This window comes from Nylanderia fulva, unplaced genomic scaffold (assembly GCF_048542155.1).
Source record: "Nylanderia fulva isolate GAGA-0341 unplaced genomic scaffold, ASM4854215v1 Scaffold1, whole genome shotgun sequence".
In the NCBI taxonomy this organism is placed as follows: Eukaryota; Metazoa; Arthropoda; class Insecta; order Hymenoptera; family Formicidae; genus Nylanderia; species Nylanderia fulva.
The window spans coordinates 163,363-187,075 of record NW_028189192.1 but is presented as its reverse complement, the minus strand read 5'-3'; the positions used below and the strand labels follow the sequence as shown (position 1 = coordinate 187,075).

General features: G+C 33.7%; 1 protein-coding gene across 3 annotated transcripts in view; it reads right to left on the bottom strand.

Moving 5' to 3' along the window:
* Positions 1–23,504, bottom strand: part of LOC114939567 (semaphorin-1A) — a 172,775-nt gene extending 149,271 nt beyond the window's left edge. For 2 of the 3 annotated variants that reach the window (XM_029313910.2, XM_085481892.1), the window contains exon 1: positions 22,993–23,504. The gene's annotated coding sequence lies outside the window, so the exon portion shown is untranslated. Of the gene's footprint in view, positions 1–15,852; positions 16,611–22,992 lie in introns of those variants that run through there. The other variant, XM_085481865.1, reaches the window with a different exon arrangement.
* Between the last annotated feature and the right edge of the window lie 209 nt (positions 23,505–23,713).

Below are 23,713 nucleotides of genomic sequence, written 5' to 3'. Positions count from 1 at the left end.
TATATAGGATAATGTACGATCATTTGTTTAAAATCTAAATATAGTAGCCCTGCTCTTATTGCATTAATTACTGTAAATGCTGCGAATATACATACGTACTTTATGTATTACGTTGCGCACGGATTTATGTACAAGTTTGTTATTTTATACTGGCAAAAGAGAAAACAGTTATGATTAAAGCAGCAATAATTTAATGCAATCAAAGTTAGAAACAGTTAGTAAACAATTTCCATAAAAAAATATTAAGTAATCATTGGTAAAAAAATAACATTTTCTAAAAATTATATTACTTTCAAAAAATTACAAATTGTGCGTTTATCTCTAAAGTCGGTATAATTTTTTACTTCCAAATTCTTTTTTTCAAAATCAACATTGAAAAAGTATTAAATTGTTTGTATGCATCATTTTACATACGCGAGATACCTTTAGGAGAGATTATGTTTTCTATTTGTGAAATGGTTGTTTGTTAAAAGTTTTGCTTTAATTTTAATAGTTCTGCTATACAAATTTCACATGGACATAATTGTTTCGAAACATAATTCTCGCTACATAATTTTCATAAAGCTAGCAGGAATTTTAATTATTGCACAATCATGGTAGATATCTCTATATTAAGTAAAAAATTTTCCAAACTCGATACGGCCTTGTATAAATAAATTATGTATTATGTGACAACGGGTTTAAACGTTCAATAAAAACAAGTACTCGAAAGAGAAAATTCGAAAAAAAAAGAATGCTGTTCATCATATAGTCTTGATGAATAATTATACAACTACATTATTTCGTAAAACTGTAACATTATTATAATGAATAACATTGATTTACTTATCGCTCGAGCAAAGTAAATTAAAGCCGCACAGATAAAGATATATAAGGGCGGATTTTGCTCTCTCAGATATCCTTTTTTGTAATATCATAAGATATTTAGCAGCAATTTCGTTCAACTTCCAAATATGTACGTGTACACGCGGCTAAATCAGCGGATGTATCCTCAATATTTTACACAAGCGGCACTTTCGATAATCCCACCGCTGAAATAATCTCCGAGCGCGTTCGTGGGCGTTTTATACAAGCCTGCGTCGTTTTCGCTTGTCGTTAGGGCTCGTGATGGAGACGCAAGTTAGAATGTAGCTGCAGGTTACCACGAGCACGAGCGTTGCAATTCGAGCCGTAAGGGGCTGCATCTCGGATTGCAAAGCTACGGTTGGTTAGAAGGTGCGCGCGCGCACATGCGAGGGACAAAATACGATCAACCGCCTACGTGCAAAGTGGTTTCCTCTATCTTAGATTGCCATGCCCTACCTATCCTTCTCTATATATGCGGGAGACCGTTTAAATTTACACGATGCATAAACTTTGGCAAAATTTGTCCACGTAATAATACTCGCGGAAACTTTGGATGGCTAAGCTGACACGATTTTCTCGCGACAGCGATAAAAAAGAAAATGTACAGTTATTTCAAACGTGCAAATATATCAGATAAGAGTCGGCGTTTTGTCAGCCTTCGAAAAATTTCGGGTTATTAATTCTCTTGCTAGAGAGATGTGCAAATTAAAAAATGGCATTTCTGTGCAAACAAATGAGTTATCCAAAAATTTCATTTCCTTACATGTCGGGGAACCAACTTTACAAGAATGTCATCTTGTCGGGAAAGAACAAAAGAGAGAGAGAGAGAGGGATAAATATAGGAAATGGAAAGAAAGGGAAATTATGAAAACGGTCCAGACGATATTAGGCGAGCGATAAAAACGAGCGAGCCTGGAGCAGGGAAAAAAGCAGAGATACCGAAATTTCGCGCAGGGCGTACTGCACACCAGGGAAATTGCCGAGTATAATGGACGAATGATAATTTAGTAGTACGCGCGACGTAGCTACGATAAATGAGAACGCGCGACGGACGGCATAAAAATTTTTCTCATTTCCAAAATTCGGGACGTGGAAAATTAATCGTCGCGTCCCTAAGCGTCACCAAACGCACACATCGCTATTTTCTCGCTGCATAAATATAGCGAAGACAGATATATAGATTATTCTTATACGTCGCGAATAATTGGCAAAAGTAAGTGCTTCGTAAAAGAGACGTTAACGCTCTTGATTTTTCGTCCTACGGGATTAACTCGATTCACCGGCTCGGCGCGGCGGCATAGAAGCATCCTGCATATAGCACTATGCGATGCTATATATGAGAGAACTCTCTCCGTACGGCGGAGGTCCATTTGCGGACCGCCGGTAATTTCCTCGGGGAAGAATCCCGACTATATGTATATAACGAACACGAGCGTCTAGTTTGCTCTCGCGCGCGATTACACCGTATTTCGGAGCCGGCCACGCCGTGCCGATTCACGCGTATAATCGCTACGATTAATAAGGACCGTCCAGTCTTATAACAGTAAAACAGCGCGAGTTGCGCCAAGAGAGAACGAGTCATGAGCGACGACAAAGCGGAAAAGAGAGATACCGTTTACCAGATTACATCGTGTTCCGCGCCATGAACCGCCGCGCGATCATGCACATCGCATCGGCGAATTTCCTCCTCGGCGCGACGCGTACGCATATGCATGCATGTACATTCGGATTTAACATTTTTTTCTTTTTTCTCTTTTCCCCCTTTTTTTTTAGAAACAAACACGCGACCGTGTATAAAAGGTGTTTCGCACAAATAAACCCTGCGATTCATAATCTATGTATAATTCACGGCTATCAGATTTTATTTTACCGTTGTCATTATTATTCATGTACGTGAGGTATATATGTATACTTTTTCGTCCATTATGCAATCGCTATTGACATTAGCATAGAAATTGGTACTGTATCCTATCAGCAGAATGTGTACGTCGTATACTTTTTAAGTAACTTTGCAAACTCGTCGCCGACAATTTTCGAAATACAAAGTTGAAACTATTTTCTAAAGTATAACGACAAATGTGTGTAAACTATACGCAAAATTTTGTATTTTCGATCGACAAGTATTTTCCGGTCCAATAAATACTATCGTTCGAAATGATTGAACATTTATGCAAGTATCAGATTTGAATTAAAAGTTTCAACTTACTTCGTTAGAAAATTTACAATTTTTACATTGCTAATTCCTATGTGTTTGAATGTTTGTTGAATAATATTTGAAATATTTAGAATATAATATATATGTGCATTTTAAAAGACATTTGTTTTATTCTTATAAATTTTTCTGTTTCTATTGAAACGCGTCAACGATAAAATCATTATCGTTAATTATAGTTTGTATAATCAACTATTTTTAATTGTTTTTCTAATTTAAAAACAAATATAAACAAATAGATACAAAATATAAAAGTTTTTTGTCAGTCAATTCAAGTAACAGATAAACTTTCAAACGATATGACGATCGATCCCGCATGATAAGACGATTGAACCCTTATGGAAGCATCGGCAAAACGATCGAGTTTCTGCGTTTCTGCCAAAGAGCCATGCGATTCTATCCTATGTTAGTATATTTCTTTACAAGAAAAAAAATTCTCGAGATCTCGTGTCTTTACTCTCATCTTGTGTACCTTCACCTAACTCAATAAGTCTCTCGTTTCCGTTCTCTTTCCGTGTCTTCCAGTCATACATTAAATATCTATAATATATCGTATTTTAATTTGATTATAAAACTTTGCCCATAAATCACGAAATTACGATCTTTGAAAATCTAATTTTTTTTTTTTTTTTTAATTAAAAATGTAGAAAAAGCATTATAAATGTTTTCTGCAAAAATAGATAATAATTGCACTATTTTTTAGCTAATATTATTATTAAATTTTCTAAAATGTCGCACAATTAACTTTTTAGCCAGACTTGATGAATTCATTACATGTTTACACACGTTGTAGATACGTGCCACGTAAAATACAGTCATTACAATATACGACTACTCGCAGTGCAAATGTAAACACATGCTGGTTATGCGTGTAACTATAATATATGATATCATGTGTGATATAAGTTACATACTTAAATTGTTGTTGTAATACAACTTCTCTATATGTTTTATTTGAATTGCGTAAATTACATTGTGTGTGTACACCTCAACCAATTTGTTTTAAAAATTTATTTGAAAAAACGTTGAAACATTTTCTCATTTTAAATAAAATGGGCCTATTATCTCTTGCAAAATAGTGGGGAAAATGTTTTCTATTTTATGCACTCTAAAAAATATCGGTGTGAAATTTGCCCATATAAACCCCCATATGGGTTTTATTGTATAATTCTCACCATGGCGATGTGAAATCAACACTGTGTCTTTTTGGTGTGAAAAATTCACATTGTTGCGATGTGAATCTTAACACTACTGATTTCACAAACACGTAGTATTTTAACATCAATAATTAATAACATCAACAATTGATAACCGCCGTACACGCGATCGTCGCGTCTTCACATCGCATGATACGAAACAAAAGAATTATATTAAAATTTGACACCGCATTTCTCGCGGATGTAGTGACGATGATTCACACTGATATTTTTTAGAATGTATCCAACGATAAGATATTATAGAAAAATGTATGGCATGCCTTATCTGTTGAAAAAAATGTGGACACTCCTGATAGGTTATCTAAATATATTATTATAATGTTAAACGTGACACTATATCTATTACTAATTGTCAGAAAATACCATCGTCGTATCCGTATCCGTGCGTAGACGAGATAGACGAGAATTCTGTTCCGCGTCTGATTCGTTATATTGACGATTATCGGCAAGCTACCGATAGCGCTTGATATTTAGTTAGTACAGAGCGGAAACTCTCGAATGCGTGAAAACGATGTTGCGGGAGACGATGTACTCGCCGTCGTCGTCGTCGTCGTCGCCGCCGCGTTGCAACGCGTTACATGTCAGGATCACCGTAGCTACGGGGCAATCGAATTTTCATCGCCGCGAAGGCGAGCTCTGAATATTCATACGGTCGGACGAAACCGTACGTACCTTGCGCACGTTCTCCTCTCTCTCTCTCCCCCACATTTACCCTTCCATAAGCCGTGTGTGCGTTACCCTATACGCCCTACGTATATGGATCACACGCTATATACCTCGCTTCTTCCCGCCAGCTGAATTTAAACCGATGCACGCTCGAGGGTGCACCGGAGAGCAAATCGAATATTCCAAGGAGAAAAAAGTTGCATCGTATCGATGACATCGTATTGTCTGTCGTAACTTTCGACGCGATAACACGCGGTTTCACGCAAAAACAAATTGAATAGATAAATCGATATATACGAATGGCAAAGCGATATATTGTATATAATATTTATATGTGATTAATTCATAATCATTATATATGTATGTCAATCATGCAATATTAAAATGTATCGATAAATCTTAATTGTTTGTATTTTATCTAATTAATGTATTATAATATTCTATAGAATTTGAAACAATCAATGTTAATCTCGAGATTATTTATTTATGTACGGTTAAAAGAGACATGTACGATACGTAAGAGACTATCTTTGCGTCTGACCTCAAAGTTTCGTTGAAGGTAAAAGTGAGGTGAGATTCGCACATACATATATATATGCACGTTCACATACTCGTTATACGGGTGAACTCACGCACGCAAGCATCAACCATTTTTCAGTGCACGACATTTTGCATATGCGGTCGTACTTGCAGCACGATATATGCATGTGCGCATATATAGCTGTTAAAGCGAGGGAATGAAAAAAAAAGAAACTAAGGGCAAAAGAGCAGGAGGAGGAAAAAGAGAATGGAGAAGAAAGAGAGAATGAACGCGAACGGAGGGCATCGCTATTATTATTATTAGGCCAACGCGACATGCTGGATAGAGGGCTCGCTTTAGGGAGAGCCGAACGAGTGTGCATAGAATTGAGGGTAGCATTGCCAGCTGGCATTCTATGTACAAAGTGGTATGTACCTATGTGTGTATGCACAGAGTACATCTCTTATATAAAAAGCGGAACGTCAATAATGGAAGGCCTGCAACGAATTCGGCAATTATTTTCGCTTACAGCTGATCTCTCGAAGACGCATTCGTTTCAATTTTGGTGATTCAATTCTAAATTAAATTAATTCTTTCAAAACCATAAAATGTCCGTGTCAAATTAATTCGACAGATTTTGTTACTCAAATTTAATCTATTAGAATTTATAATTTATTTGATATTAATTATAAATATTAATCCTAATCTTATTTAAAGTGCCGTGAAATAATTTATAACCACGGAAAATTGTTCAAAAATATATTCACGGTAATGATCCTGTTAATCTTCACGAACGACAAATATATATATATATATATATATATATATATATATATGTATGTATGTAATTACGTCAAAACGGTTTGATCAAACTCGTTACAAGTTTTATTTTTCGTTTCAAATTAAATATGCATCTTAAAATATGTATACAAGACAAGAATCGAAGAACTGTACGGAACTTAAGTGCGGAAATGCGTGGGAGATATATGATTAACGGCACCATGTATAACGTATGATAGATTTTCATCAGTTTGTACATTCGTATATTTTAAACCGAGATGAGTTTATATTATATTATTGTGATGTGTAACGAGCATGTCTTATTTGCACTCGGTCGACTACAAGTTTAACAACTATCGGATTATAACTGTTGAAATTTGGCTAATAATAATAGTACTTATAGATAATTTAAAGATTTTTAAAACTTGATTGTTTAAACTAATATTTTTTATCCGGCAATAATATTCCGAACAAAGTGCATGATAAAGAATGTGATATATGGTACACACGAGACGTATTTCCATTAACTACAGGAATTGAAAAAATGCGCAACTCGTACACATCGCACACATGCTATGTGCATCCATAAGACCGATTCTGATGAAGAAAATATATAACTTGTAAAGTCCAAAATATTCTATTCCTAATTCGTTAAATTTGTATCTCTATAAATTTCCCAAACTTGATTTTGGAAAGAAAAATTGGAAAACCTCGAGAAAATGAAATGAAAGGTTGAAAAGAATTTGCTTACGCAATTCGAAGTAATAATAAAAAGGATTGAATCTTCAATAAGCGATGAGATTGAATCGTCGCACTTGATGTCATTTGATCTCGTTCAGAATTTGAAGTAGCTTACCGATACACGTCTGTGTTATCTCTCCAATATCTTGGATCGATTTGAAGCCATTACCAATAATCTGACTTAATCTAACCTGGCTTTTATTGGAAGCATAAGCACGTCGCATCGCGTCGGATCGTTTACACGAGCGCGGGTACACACTTGTAGTCTCGTCAGAGCGCGAAGAGCATATTCTCTCGAAGCAGCGACCCGCGGTTAAAAGACCGGAAACGAGCGTATAGCGACCGCAAGCACGTCTAACGGTTCTCCCCCTCTTCGTTCTCATCTTCTTTTATCCACGAGTTCACGCTTGCAATTTTCTCTCTTCCGCGCGCGAACAGTCGCTTAATCTCCACGCTTCGTCTAAACCGCCTGTCGTTTCGTGAATCTTTTTTTTCTCCCAACAATCGTAGCCGCGAAGCAAAATCACGGAACGATGCGCTTCGATATACGAGTTCGATGTATTGTGTGTCATCTTGTTAGAATTGAACTTGTAATGTTACCACGAAAGGAATGATTGCCTCTGAAAATGGTCTTTTAAACTCACAATCAAAGTTAACAGAGCAAAGTATATAGCGTGATTTATAGAAGCGCTTAATCGAGTGGAAAGACGTGATAAAATGATGAATTTTCAATAAGATATAGACTATAACTAGAAAATTTAATAACGCGATGATATTTATATTATAATATTGATATTAAAAGAGAGAAAGATACGTGCATAATTTTTTTATCTAATATCGCGTGTCCAAAATTTGGAAAAAAAATAAATAGCGCATGTCTTCCCGTTTCTATATAAGCGACAAAGCAAATTTAAATCGCCAAATCTCGACAATTACGCGGAAATCCGATTTTACATAAAATGTTTCATTAAAACAAGAAAATAATCACTTAGTATTAATTTCAAGAATGCTGAGAATGCAAGATCTGCTGCGTGATCTCATAATATGTATGTACATTGTTACGATCTGCAATGAAAATACATCTCGAAAGTGAGTATCATAAATCTTAAACATTGGATAGTATTGTTTATCCATTTTATAACAAATTCAATTTAGCGTCGACGCAAAAATTTACATCGCATGTTTCAGGCGCATGTAATATAAAAATTAAATCCGAACGAGTATATTGTAAACTCATCGTCAGAGAGAAGTCTCGCGCTGGTGGTAAACACGTCAAAGTAGATGATCGAAGTAATAATCAGTGTATATCCAACTTTATCGTGGCGTTTGAGAAAACTTTCCCGAGATTAGTCAACTTATAACTCATGTATACATTGATATAGGCAATCGCGTTTAGCTAAATGGGGATAAAATATGAATGATTAAAAATTAAATTACCAAGCGTTTTGCGTAAATACATGTATAAAACAATACAAAATAAATAAATTTTAAAACATATAGGGTGAAACGGTATAGTTCACGTTACACAATGTGAATTCGATTGGACGAGAGGCAGTGGAAAGCATCGAGCGGTCCTGAATGTAGTCGGCTTCAAGGCTAACCATTCGCTCATGTACAGTCCGTAGCATAAACATAGCGGGTTCTTATATTGATGGCCCGTTCACCACATTGCATTCAGAATACAACGTTCAAAAGACCAACCTTGCTCGTCAATGTACAGAATATTTAAAGCAGGGCCAAAGGTATCTCTCTCACACACACATTCGATTTAATTTTATGTAAGATCAATTCGACATCTATAGCGGGATAAGCAGTGACCAAATCGACCAATTCATTATATCAAATAAAGTTACTGAAAATAAGATAATATCTCAAGTGCATGCACACATGCACACCATGCAATATATTATTTATTTCTTTTCATTATCTTACATCTGCAAGATTTCATGTATTTGATGAGATACAACAATTTATTTTATCTTTTTTTTTTAAACATACGAAATAATTGGCCGACATTTATATAAAACTGTACAGCTTCATACAGTTAATGTAAATCATAAATAAACATTCAAAGATAAGAAATGTAATATATTAATACGTTGTAATTATTAAAAATAATTTAAAATATAAATATACATGAATCACACATACAAAAGTATTTTTATATATTCTAAATTGCAATACTTTATAAATATGTTTAGCAAAAAAGATATTGAACGTAAGTTTTCTTATCTCTCTCATCAAGTATATGAATTATTACAAATCTAAAATAACACAAAGATAAAAAAAAGATAAAAATATGTTGCACACATCTAATGACACATCTTATTTCCAATCACCGAATTACGTTATAATTCGATGAGAGTGTAATCTTGCACACACTTATTTTTAGGATAAGTTTTTAGACTTTTGTCGTGTGTATAATATATTAAATATTCTCAAAAATAAGTGCATCTTCTTAAATATTTTATATATTATAAAATTATCAAAAACAATAATTTATATTGATTATCATATTATTATAAATAATACAATTGAGAAAAAAAGTAGTATTTTCCTCTTTTTTTTTAATAAATTTTCAATAAACCATGTTCCGCGCAATCAACTTTATTTCAATAATTTGTTGCCACTTTCTTCTTTATATTGCCAATTACTTTTTTTCATTTATTATATTATATTAATATATATTCGATAATGATCTACTTAATTGCATGCCGCAAAATTAAAACTCCGAGATGTTTCATTTTCATCTCGTGCAAGTTGAAATAACAAGTCAAATAAATAAATTATTGCTAAAAATCAATATATCTTTGAATTAGAATGACACAAGACTGTCAAAAAACTGCAAGTTTTTATTTTACATTATCATTATAAGTTAATATAACTATCTATAGGAATTATTTACATGTCTTGATATAAAAAAATATATATAAAAAGACATTTACCCATTTTCCTAATATGCAACTACAAAAGGATGCATATCTCTCTAATTGCTTTTTAGCTGCATATAAAAAACTATGCAGTTTAAGAAATACGTGCTTTCAAACATTGATACTAGCGTAGAAATTACGACAATAATTATGCACATATGCTGCTTTCAAATGAAAATGAACACTTGCATACAACTAAATGTTTTAAACGTGCATGTTTACACGAAACTGGCGCATAAATGGTCTTTGAAACGTCCAATGTGTATAGTAATTCGCTGACAATAAACTGAAAAATATTCTGTATATATATATATATATATATATATATATATATATATATATATATATATATGTATACATATATATTATACATATATACATATATATATATATACATATATATATATATATACACACACCTACATGATGACGTATATTTTTGAAATTAAAGCTAATGAAAGCTAAATGAAACTGAATATCATATGAATTCAAAATTTAATTATATGAATATTCTCAGTCTCCATACATGTGCGCGCGCGCGCGCGCATGTGAAAAGGCAAACGAGTTATATTTTGTCAAAAATATATATGACATATTTATGTATAAACGTACATTGCATTAATTAAATTGTCGTTAAAAAATATGCTTGTACAATATGTCGCAAAAAAATTGTACGTGTTCAAACAACGTAAATTTTTAAAATTAATAAACATATTATTAATCAACATTTTTGAAAGCAATAATAAGTTCAAAAATGTGTACAAAATTAAAATATATCAAATGCCTTTTTTTCGTGAATGCTATACCTATACATATAATAACCGTATTTGAGAATAATGTATATAAAAAACATTTTTAAAAAATTCAAAAATATAATTTTCTTTAAAATTGGAATTATATAAAATAAGTTAAAAAAAAATAGAGAAATGAAAAAAGCTTTTTGAAGTTTATTCGATCAAAATAGAAAGTATCAGTCAGAACTTTGATATACGAGTACATAAAGCGCATAGATAGTTTTGTAATAAACAAAAAAAGTGGATTAGATTAGATTTCGAACGTCTCTCTTTAACATTAAACTATCCATGTATGAAGTGCGTAACGTGCTCATGAAAAATGCACATCGCGCACAGTTATTTCCCGTTCTTTCAGCACGCACAAGATGTTGAAACGAGTTCGTTTACTAGCAACGGCTTGGGGGATTAGCGAGTCTCAACCACGAATTTTCCGTGCCGGCGGATACAAAGGAAGGGATTTGCGGCAGCACCCTACCCCGTAGACTATTCTCCTCGTCCTTCCTTCGTCCGTACACGTATATACACATACATTCGTTCGTACATAAATATTCTCATCGCGCAACCTATGCGCGCCTGCATTCTACGCGATAAAAGCGCGTCTTCCCTCTGCCAAAGTGCAGTGACGCGTTTCGCACCTGTTGGAATGCGAGAGAGTTGCCGGCTGCGCAAGGTGGTTGGAGGAAAAGTTTAACGTTCGACATAGCCCCGCGTGCATAGCTCCTAGCGCCTGCTTAGACCTACTTTTCTTATACTTATTGTTAGATGCTGCTATTCTATTCTCGCATTGATACTTCCCCGATGACTACAAGTGCGCGCTTATATACATATATATATATATAAATGGTCGCTGAAATATCAAGCACGGCGATATCAGTACTTGTGCGTACTTTCCGGATTATAGCTATAACAATATCTCTCCGCGTTTGTTACAACTTACTCAAATGTCCCTTCCTCTTCTCTCCTTTAGAATAATAACTCCTATCTACGTACCTTGAATAAAGTCAACTTGATATAATGTGTGCATAAGATTCATTTTCCTTCGTATAATGTTAATTACTTTTATTAATTATAAGGAGTTTTCAAGAAACTAAAAATAAAAAATTACAAGAAAATTAATTCTTTCAATCTTTTTAAAATTATTTTATCCTTAATTTATTTCTTGGCAATCATGTGGATTCTATATTGTACGTATTTTTTATATTATACATACACATAATTTATATTTAATCTTGTTCATATATTCCTAAATGTATTTTTACACACCAGCATTTCGGAATATATTTACATAATCGAAAATAAAACGCGGGAACGAAATAAAATTCAAGGGAGGACTCAAAGCTTGCGTAAGAGATTTACGCAAGTTCCATTCACATGCCCAGTGTCGTGAAACTCCATAGAACGAATGCAATAGCCAATTACACGTGCTAAAGCAATGTGAAAGTCGACGATGATTTTTCTGCGCACATTTAAAACCTTCTTGGTATCCATATAGTATCGTATATAGCAGCATTATGCAGCATTAAACCGTGACAAGTTGAACGAAATTTCCATTTTTCCAGAACGTGACTATACGCAATATTTTAATCTGTTTACTTTATGTATGTGTGTGCCTGTGTGTGTATGTATGCTTATTTACACATATAGGTATGTCTCGTATACACCCTAAATTTATTTTTTACTAAATATATCCCAAAATACTTTACATTAGATACTTTATAATAAAAATTTCTTTAGCAATTAAAAATTTTTTTTTTTTGAACGAAAAGTAGACATTTTTTATCACGACTATCCAACGATTGCCGAGAATAAAGCTATAATAAACTTGAAAGTCTGTTAAAGCAAAGTTGACATAAAAAAATTATCGAAAAGTGTAATTTCGTTCTTTGTATATATATATTTCATCCGATTTCATCTTAATTTTTGAAAAAGACATTTTTAACCATAGCTGAAGAATTTTATCTATCTCGACATAATCATTGGATAAATTGAAATCGATTTCAAAGAATTGAAGAAAGCCAATTATTCGAAAATAACATTATAAAACTGACATGTTTTATATATGTATATGGCTTATATTTTATCAAATGCACTTCATTCCACAAATAGCTGGTTCGTGATTACTTATATAGGAATGCGTTTAAAACAATGTGGGGAAATTCAGTAATTTATTTTAATAGATGACAATTAAAATTAATCACTGTTAAAGTAATTTCAACCGACTGGGGATACAAATATCCTGAATAATAAATGTGTATCCTGTGGTTAATATGTATATGTATATATTATACATTACAGACTTTGCATAATCATCGAAGAGAGAGAGAGAGAGAGAGAGAGAGAAATTACATAAATCTGTTCAAATCACATTTATTTATTCATCTTATTTATCCATTTATGTATATCTGTATAAAACATTCAGTAAAAAAAATCCGTTTGAATAAAATTTATTTCGAATTTATGTTGTCATACGTTTGATTTTCGAAAAACGTCAATAATCTACAACTTGCATTATTCATATTATTGGTACTTCTCAATGTTTTCGTGAAAAGAAGAAAAAATAAATTTTCAATTTATTTGATAAAAAAATCTATACAGATAACAGGTAAATTTCTTGAGGACACGCTGTATATTTAATATGTTTTCATCATTAAACGTGAATTGCATTCCTCACGCGCATAAGTCGCAAAACGAGCGCCGGATGTCTATACCTGTGCAAATGTAAGCGCGCCACGTACCTCGTTATAGCTTTCATGCACGCGGTATGCGGTTCACCGCGTACGTCATAATTTCATATACTCGCCTATATACATCTATACATCACGCAATTACGTACGAGCAACCTGTACGTTGCTTATAATCGTTCAGTCACGGGCGCGTAATAAATTCATGCTTAAATTATTATTTCAGACTTTCGTACGTATTGCATAATCGTCTCTCGATGAAAGAAAAAACAAGAAACGGTAAAATATTAGTAGAAAAAAGATATCAATCAATCGTCAATCTATAGAAATGCACCGGGATAAAATATTTAAATATATCTATATAAATGGATAAATATGATAAAAAGGATACATTCTTAAGCTAAGTAGTTACAATTTATATGTTTCATATATCAATCTGCCTGCTAAAAATAAACTCTTATGCGCTCAGTTTGCGCACAATGATTTTATTAATCCACTCTCTGATTAGGCATTGAAACACAAATCCTACGATATATTTTTGAGATGCAATAGTTATTTCAAAATCCTCTGCATAAATCTGTTTAATTTACTTTCTTTTTAAATACAAACAAATGTTCTCTCTTTCTCTCCCTCTTTCTCTCTCAACACTCAAACATAAAGATAAATATAAAAGGAAAAAACATGAATATATGTATATTAACTGTAATCACTTTTCAACTAACAAATATATAAAATTGAAAAAAACTTCAATATTAATTTACAAAGAAAGTTTTAAAGGATCACGCAGTTGACCCGTATTTTTAAAAAATTAACGTCGCAATTATGAAAAATCTTGAAATCATAAAATATTTTTTCTTCAGTTTTTAACATCATAACTGACTATTTTATAACTGACTTTTACACAAAAATTTAAATCAAATATTGTTCAATTTGTATGTAAAATTAACCTGCATAATATTATTTCGCGCGCGCGTTATTTTTTGACCCTATTAGTATTAATATACGTTGCATTGTATCCTGATAGCGTTTGTGCTAATTCAATTAATCCCATATCAAACTCAAAAAAGCAAATAGAGACTGTGACGGACATAGTCATCAGATATATCGGTAAAGATAGTGTCGCGCAAAGTATCAAGTGAAAGAAAGAAATCGATGACTTGCTCGGGTACCTACTGACACTGGAATTTCAAGCATGTGAGATCCCAGATTTGAAAGTGGAAATATGACGCGAGCAATAACCTCGCCGATGAGAGTGAAATCGACAAAACGATAAAGCAGATGACTAGCGTATCAAGGATACGTAATAAGAGTAATAGCTCTAATGCACTAATTACTATCAGTTATAGGTATACGCCATATTAATTTTGCATGAAATGCGCGATCGTTTCAAATCAAATGCGGCTCTATCTTTAGAAAGTATATTTTTTCAGACTACTTATACTTATATTTAATACACAACATATAGGTACTATTATATGTGTATATGTATATTAAAAGATTCAACTATATGTAGGTACACCTATGTGCAATTCAAATTAAATTCGGATCAAAAAAATTATCGTTAGAAATATTCTTTTTTTACTTACTTTTTTAACTTTTTTATAAGCATTGAATACTAAGTTACAATAGCGCGCATATAAATTATAAATTATAATTTCTTTGAGTACGTAAAGAAATAAATTTTCAAACGAATGTTTTGCATATGCCATAATAAACTGCACTTTGCTGTTGCAAAAGTAAACCGAATATGCTATACGTTTTATATTCACATGGATATATAAACATATGTAAATGTCAATATTATATCTATACAGTTTGATAATATTATTTTTACTTGTATTTTCTTCAACATTAGTTGTATAATAATTAATAAATAAACTTGGCTTCTCTTCTCGATAAAGTAAAGAGTAAATATTCACCACAGATCACTTTATAAATTTGTTAAAACTTACAAAGTTTTTATTCATTTGAAGGCATAAAACTTGCTCGAGAAAATTGTTACTGTCGTTTCATTTTTTGTATAATCGTGTTTAGACATGGTAATTATATATATACACTGGAAAAAAATTTTGTTGGATTAACAAAAATTCTGTTCGAAAATAGACGAAACGGAATTACTGGTTGAATCTACCAGAATTCCTTTTAATGCAACAAGCATCTACCAGAATTCCTTTTAATGCAACAAGCATCTTGTTTGTACAACAAATCAGTTTGTTGGTGCAAACAAGATATTTGTTGTATTAAAAGGAATTCTGGTAGATTCAACCCGAATTCCGTTTCGTTCATTTTCGAACAGAATTTTTGTTAATCCAACAAAATTTTTTTTTCAGAGTATATATATATATGTATACGCAGTTCTACGTATGTAAATTTTAAAAAACCTCTATAATGAGTATTTACCAAGTATTATTTAACATTAAGTCAGCAATTTTTATTCTTGGTAATTTAATTTCATTAATACTCACTTAATGATGCTTTCAGTTCCGCAGAATTCCGCGTAGTTAAAAACTCGACGAAACTATTTTCACTACAGCGACACGATCGATATACATATATGTATACCTATGTGTGTACAGTATATGTTCGCCCGATACTTTTCTCGACATTCCCGATACACATGCTTACACTTGCACACGATATTTATTCTCACTTGAAATGTATCGCAACTCGGATTTAATAAGACGAGTCTCAAGATCGTAATATAATGATGACTGTAGCAATAGTAATACGTAAAAAATTAACGAAAGCGCAACAAACTCATTTCTTTCAATAAATACTTGTTTCGAAACCCAATCACGCGCACTCGATTATACTTGCACCGTAAACACTCTGATATTTGTCACAAATATGGCGGCGTGCCATAATACTGTGACGAGGCAAACAAGCGCAGAGACGATTAAGCAATTCGACTTTTAATTCCGTAAAAACACTATAATCCGATTCCGATTCTGTTAGAAGATTGTGGCCCGATTTCGACTTTATTCCATTGTTTACACGAATAACTCTCACGACGTGAATTATTCGAGTCTTAATTTCTGATTTAAAAAAAAAACCCTCGCGAATATAAAATGCGAAAATTTTGATCATTGGTTATTAATTGAACGCGTGGCAAAATTCATTAGATAATTGACTCGTCACTCTTGATAATATTACAGTTCGCGTGAGTATAATGCATCCGTACGACACACACGAGAAAAGTTTTCGAATCAACTAACCGCCGCGACAGTCGAGACAGTACTAAGCGATAAACGTGTTGGAAAATAAAAATGCGAGGACGTCACGACGTCACGAGTGCAAACGAGGAGGGGAAGAGGTTTTCTCGGAAGAGCGAACCCGACCGCTTTCTTTACGATACGTAGTAGTAGGGTGATTATGCCGGCTGTTAATCCGTTTAGAAATCCATTATGACGTCAAATATTGATCGTAATATAATTACTAGTGCTGTAGGAATCGTAGCATATTCCGTTCCTTTCGTTTCCGTTCCGTTCGCAATGTTCGATCGCGCCATTATATCCGCACCGCAAACGTCACCTGACACCACAAATAATCACGCGCAACAGACCCTGCGGCGAGGCGAACAAACGCGGACATCTTCAATTCTCACGTACAAATCCGAGATTTCCCCCAATTCGTACTACGCGAATTTGACAACTATCACGACGCGAGCGTCTATTCTTATTCTTTAAGCGCGAATATTATATAATAATATTGTATCACAAGTTATTGTCAAACGCTGCAATATTTATTAGATGACTTATCACTCTGAATATAATATCACACGGATAATATTTCGCGAGAAACGAAACACGAGAGAATCGTGAAACGACTTTCAAAATAACCCTCGAGACGAGCAGTACCAAGTACGAAGACACGTGCGAGACGCGACACGTTGAGAGGTGACGAGGAAGAAGAACTTCTCGGAAAAGCGAACTCGGCCACTGTTTACAATACATGGTAGCGCGATAACAACTACTAATCTATTTAGAGATGTAACGATACAAAATATTGCTTCCAAAAGGGTCATTTTGAAGAATACTGAAACTCTAGATAAGCGCGTGCTTTTCTAATAAGAAAAAGAAATCCATAAAAGGAGAGAACGAACCGATGCGCCAAGTATTTATTGTTTATTCTCCATGTAGTGTGTTTCTCGGGGGTTCATTTATAGATTAAAAAAAAAAAAAAAGTTATACTTTTCGAATAACATGTTCAAGTTTCGTATTCTGCGAGACAATTGTGAACTATGCCTCTTTCATGATATTTTTCACCCAAAGAGATTATTATTTCATGCAAATTGACGTGGTATTAATGTGGTTGACTGTATTCAAGATGCGATATTCGTAATTGCTAGAAATTATTATATCGTGTTTGTGAAATAAAATACTTTCTCACGATAAATATGAAAATTAATATTAATGATATTCGATAAAGATTTGACACACACTAAAAGTTTCATGTTCAATATACATGTGTTAATTTTTCACGTTTAATAGAAAATTAAATAATGCATGTTTTAGCAATATTTGATTCATAATATAAACTCGGAATCGGATTACAATTTTTCATTCAAAATCTGCTCAAAACAATTGTTGGTTTCAGTTTTTTATACATATATATAAAAAGAGATAAACGTGACAATTTTACCAAGTAAATTCATTTCTTTGTCACGAATGCATGAAATATATAAATTTTTACAAAATAGATGAGAAAACTTACATTGAGTGGAAAGATCTTTACACTGATTTTATTCTTCATGTCTCCTCTATATTTAAGATACCCCTTTAATATTTCAATAATTAAATTTTTTCCAGTAACAAATGAATTACACAGTGCTAAATAAATGTAAATTTTTAATCAAGGTTCTTAGAAATCATTCGAGATAAAGAATCGTGAATGAAGAAAGAGAAGACGGCGTTTGCTTCACATACATATGTGAGTCTGATGGTCGTCCTATACATATATTTAACGTTCTATAAATATCTTTAGCTCCGTCCCGAATCGTCTGCCTTTTCTCGCTTTTCCGTCTGCAATATGTTTTTTATTTAAGAGAGAAGAAAAAGAAATAAAAAATCATTGTTTTGTCTAGGTTTTGTCGTGTGATTCAGAAAAGTTACGGCCATGCAAAGTTTATATTTTTATTCATCGGTGAGCCGCGCTTTCTCTTCCGCGAACGCAATCCGCTGGAATTGCATGAATCGCATACGAGAACCAAAGGAATGTATCGACAATTTCAACAGCATTATTGGCAAGGATGCGCTCTATTTGTGATGTACAGGTAATAGAAATTTTGCTCGAAAGAATTTTACGTATAGATTAATGCTCTCGCTCTTGTCGAAGAGTGACGAATCGATTCCGCAATCGGATCAAAAAATGTGTCATTAAAAAATAATGTACGAAAAAATTGTAACATTTTCTGCATATTATTTCTGTAAATATAATTATATTAAAACAAAAAATCATTGTTCGAAAGTTGAGCTATTAATAACCGAAAGCACACATTCCATATATTCACATTCTATATCTATATATATATATATATATATATATATATATATATTATATCTATTTAAATTTCAAGTAACGTGATCGCACGTAAAAAGTTATAATGCAATTTGCTGAATGACAAGCAAGTAACATCATATTCGCATTATTGAAAAATTAATGAATCCAGCAAAGTGCGACAATGCTATACTTTGAATAATATATCTAGTTTAAAATCGCTGCCAAACGGCATTAATCGCGCATAGAAAATAATCGCGCATATGAATAATTAATATTACGAGCTTGACATGTATATGTTCTTGCAAAGAAAATATATGTATGAAGGAAAAGAAGAGAGAACTAGAAAGACAAAAATTGTCTTTTCAATATATATAATTCTTAACAAAATATATATTTATAAGCTTATATAACAGTGCCTTTTATTAATTCAATTTTTATTTATTAATTGAAATTTCCATTTTGAAAGACTGAAAAGATAACTATTCTCAATTTCTATATTCACTGAAATAATTTTTATTTCAATCAATTGACAGTTCTTCCTATATTATTTAAATCTATAGATAAAATTGAATTTAATTCTTACCATTCTCAAAATAAACACACAATCTTTATTATTCATTAAATTATTCATAAAATTAAAAATGCATACGCTTGTCTTACACACATGCATATACAATAAACAGCAAGCATATACACAAACTAATTTCTCATTGTCAGTCAATGTTCCCTTGTCAATGAAAAAATATAATTTGGTTTTAAAAGTAACAATAGAGGAAAAATTTGATAATACTCTGCAACATAAATTTTTATTTCCTTCATCATGCGCGATTGGTCAAATTTCGGAAACAGATAATTAGTGAAAATTAGCATTATACGCGAATAAAATACAATGGAGATTTCTAAACCAGGGATTTCAAACTCGATACTTTAGCGGGGCTACATGGCAAAAGGAAAATGGCTATTCATATCCTTTTCCTCTATCCTTTCCATAAGATCACGTTATGGCCTGCAAACGAGCCATGGAAAAGAAAATGTACCAGGTTTAGCCGACGAAGCCATTGTTTGAGATGCCTGCTCTAAACCCATTTTTATCTTGAAATCGTTATTTTGACAATTTTATCTCTTTCACAAAATCGTGAAAATGTTCCGTCCCTTACGGTAAATCCTCTACAAACAACGTAGAATCAGAACTTGATTTGATATTTTTCGTTATCAGATTGTAAATATAACAAATAAATGTGTATGCAGAACAAACATTACTATATATATATATATATATGAAAATATCAAATAAAAATATAAAGTATCAATTTTCCATGAAATATCCATTTTCTATTTTAGTTTATCGCGTAATTACTTTACAAAATATATATTTTTGTAACTTGTCTATTTTTCTTCCATGCTAGAATGATGTATTTATAAAGTACAAAGAGAAGTTGTATAGATATCTAAATATCATTGTTGAACGATGAAACAAACAAATTGTATAATCGATTGTGAGTACCGTGCGTATATATTAAAATACATATATTTGTACATACAAGATAATGCAATCGCTAATTTGGGAAGAGACAAGAAAAGGCAAAATCCAAGCTAAAATCGAAATTAAAAATGATTCTTTTCCAGAAAGTATGAAACTTGAATGAGAAGAATATTATCGAGACTTTAATTTTCTTTGAAACTGACGATGAGTAAAATGTCATTAATGAAGCAATTACAACAGATTTTTACTTTCACTTGAAAAGTTTCTCTTTTATGAGGCACGCCTTCTTGCAACGACAAATTCGAATACGAATTTGGAGAAAATGATTCTCACAATCAGTAAGTAAAGTATCGTGCAATCGAGAGATCGAAAGAAGCGAGATAAGAATGCATGGCAGCGGTTGATCGAACCTATGCGCGCACGACGGAAATGTAGATAGAAAGTCATACGGCCGATCTCTCGGCTACTCACTCAATACGAAACTGTACGTTGCCGTACGTTCCAAACCGGTTCCGAGCTTTTCGCCGGAGGGGCCCCGTGACTCGAACGTAACGACGCGTGTTCGAGAACGATAAGCTGCTTGCCCACGACTTCTTGGCCGCACGGCACTAAGAAGTGCGACGCGAGAACATTTTATCAACCGATAGAGGAACATGCCCCAAAATTCGCCCCATCGACCAATAATTCCATTACACATCTTTGCCATTGTATTGTCATCATTGTAAAAAGCCCCACCCTAAGCTATCTCTCTGTTGACGATAAAAGGGTACTCTTACATTTTATGTATATACAAGGTATCTTAAAATACGCGAATAATATAGTGGGAGAGACTTTTCGATAAACTTCAAGTCGATATATTTTTCTCACGAAAATGCCAAACGGCTAACTGCGTTGTATGCACAATCGTCGCATATTGCATTTTATCAGAGGTTCAAGAAATCAATGAAATATTATTTGGCACGTGAAAAGCCGAAAAGCAAATTCTCCTTTAATGCAATTCTAATTTGAAATCTTTATTTAAATTGGTTTAAATATGGGATCCCACTTTTTGTGTCAACAATAAGAAAATAATCCATGTTAAAAATTCAAAGATATTTAAGATCTTCATTTTTCAAAATTAATAATCAAAACTCCTTTTATTTATTTCTAAACTTATCTATAAACTTATTATATTCTGTACTATTATTTTGATTTGGAAAATCATGTGATATTTCTGTCGTTTCCGAGTTCAAAAAATAAATGTGCACATTGAAATTACCATCACTTCGGCCACCGCATTGATGCAGAAATTCTACTAAACGTCAGCTTCTTTTGACCTGACTTTCACAGTACACCGTGTGTGCATACTCTCGCATCGCTCGCAAAAGCCTACAATGTCACCCGGGTTCAACTTTTGTTCGACAAATTGCTCTTGTCGGAACAACGATTACAATCGATGGACACGTTAACAAAACAAAGGAAAAAAAGAGAAAAGGAAGAAAAAAAGAAAAACAAAAACCCGGTGTTCAAAATGGAAAAAACGGGAATATACGTGCGCGCAATATCGTAGCATGGTTGTTGCATGCGTGTATTTATTTATAACAAAGGGTACCAAGGTATAACGCGACAACGAGAATAAACGAGACTGTCCGTTGCCGTGCGCGCTGTTTCGTGCCAGCCGCGACATTGAGCATTGAGTAGCGCCCTTCTTTCCACGTCCTTCTCTCAACATTTCTAATTGTAGAGGACAAAAAATGTTCCAGTGGTTAAGAAGACAGGGACGTCCTGTCCCTGCTCGACGTATTCGACAAATATATGTATAAGAAGAAAAACATTGCAAGTTGGTACAAAAAATGTCTTTCTCTCATTCTCTATAATTGGATAATATCGACTAGCCATAACAAATCCAATTGTACATTAATATACTTATAAAAGATTTCATATTATAAATATTCATACAAAACAGTCTTAACTCGTTCTATGTACCAAAAAAATGATACAACTTGACTTGTATCGCCGGATGCATAATTCAAGATGTGATGTAATAAGATGATGTTAAATTTGAAAATCACAAAGCCGAAACATAAACAGCATGCGACAAACCTTGCTTGAAAATTAGACAATAGATTTGTTCGCATCGCGTGTACTCTGTACATACTCGTTACACTAGTTTCCGCATTTCGCTTAACGATTTATCGCATGCAATTCCATCTAATTGATACTCTTCCAATCAGCGACAAATTAAAAAAAAAAAAAAAATTAAGAGACATATACACGTGCGTACACGCGCGCGCATATATTATTTTAAATAGAGCCGACATACATAACCTCTAGTATTCAAAATGTGAAATTCTTCAAATTTCCAGATTTATATATAGGAAGACTTGAGGAGAATCAACAAACTTGATGCGAGGAGAGCAATGCTAACAGTATTAAGTCGCGTATGATACGTAACAACGCGGAAAGAAGGTTAAGTATGCATTAAATACAAGAAGTAAGAAGTGCATGTTAAACGCGAATAGATAATCGTTTGTCTTCCCATCGCACGAGTACTTTGTCCCAGTCAAAGAGGGTCTAAGATGACTTTCGCAACATCGCGGGAAGATCGACGAGTATATCCTCGGACAATGGAGAATAAACTTACCAAGTCAGAGCCGATCGGTCGCAAGCGCGCGCGCACGGTTGTATATCCTCGCTATCAACTGATCGTCCAAAGTTTCCGAAGAGACGCTCTTTCGGAGCAAAGGGCTGCGTGCAATATCTCCAACAGTAGTCTCCAAGTCCCGTCGTGTAATCAAAGGGTCCGCCGAAAGAAAAAAGAAATGGGAAGGAGAGAAAGAGAGAAAAAACTAACGGTTGGCACAATAAAATATAACACTACAAAAGAACACCACTCCGCGCCGCCTTTTACAAACGCGTCATTCGATATAACGTCACTCGGTAATGTCATTCGATTGTCGCACAATTTCGCGCGGCAATACCGATGATTCGCGCGAAATAAAAAGGCAAAAGAAAAGAGAAATCGAGCCACGCGCGTCACACGCAGAGAGAGAAAGAGTCTCCGACCGCGGCACGAAAAACATGTACAGGACGGAAACGAAACGACACACACCACTCACCGCTCGAATCGCAACTGCCGCCAACCGCAAGCTGCTCGGACTCGAAGCCTGTCTCCCCCCCCCTCCCGTCACACTGCGCGGACGCCGCGCCATCGCGCGGTCGAAAAAGCACCTAATTCCTCCCTCCCCTTTCTTCGTCGCCGCAACGCGGCGTCTAACTCCATCTCGCTTCCCCTTATTCGTCTCGTTCATTCTTCAGTCCGTCTTATTCGGCCTTCGATGGTTATTCTTTGGTACTCGAACACA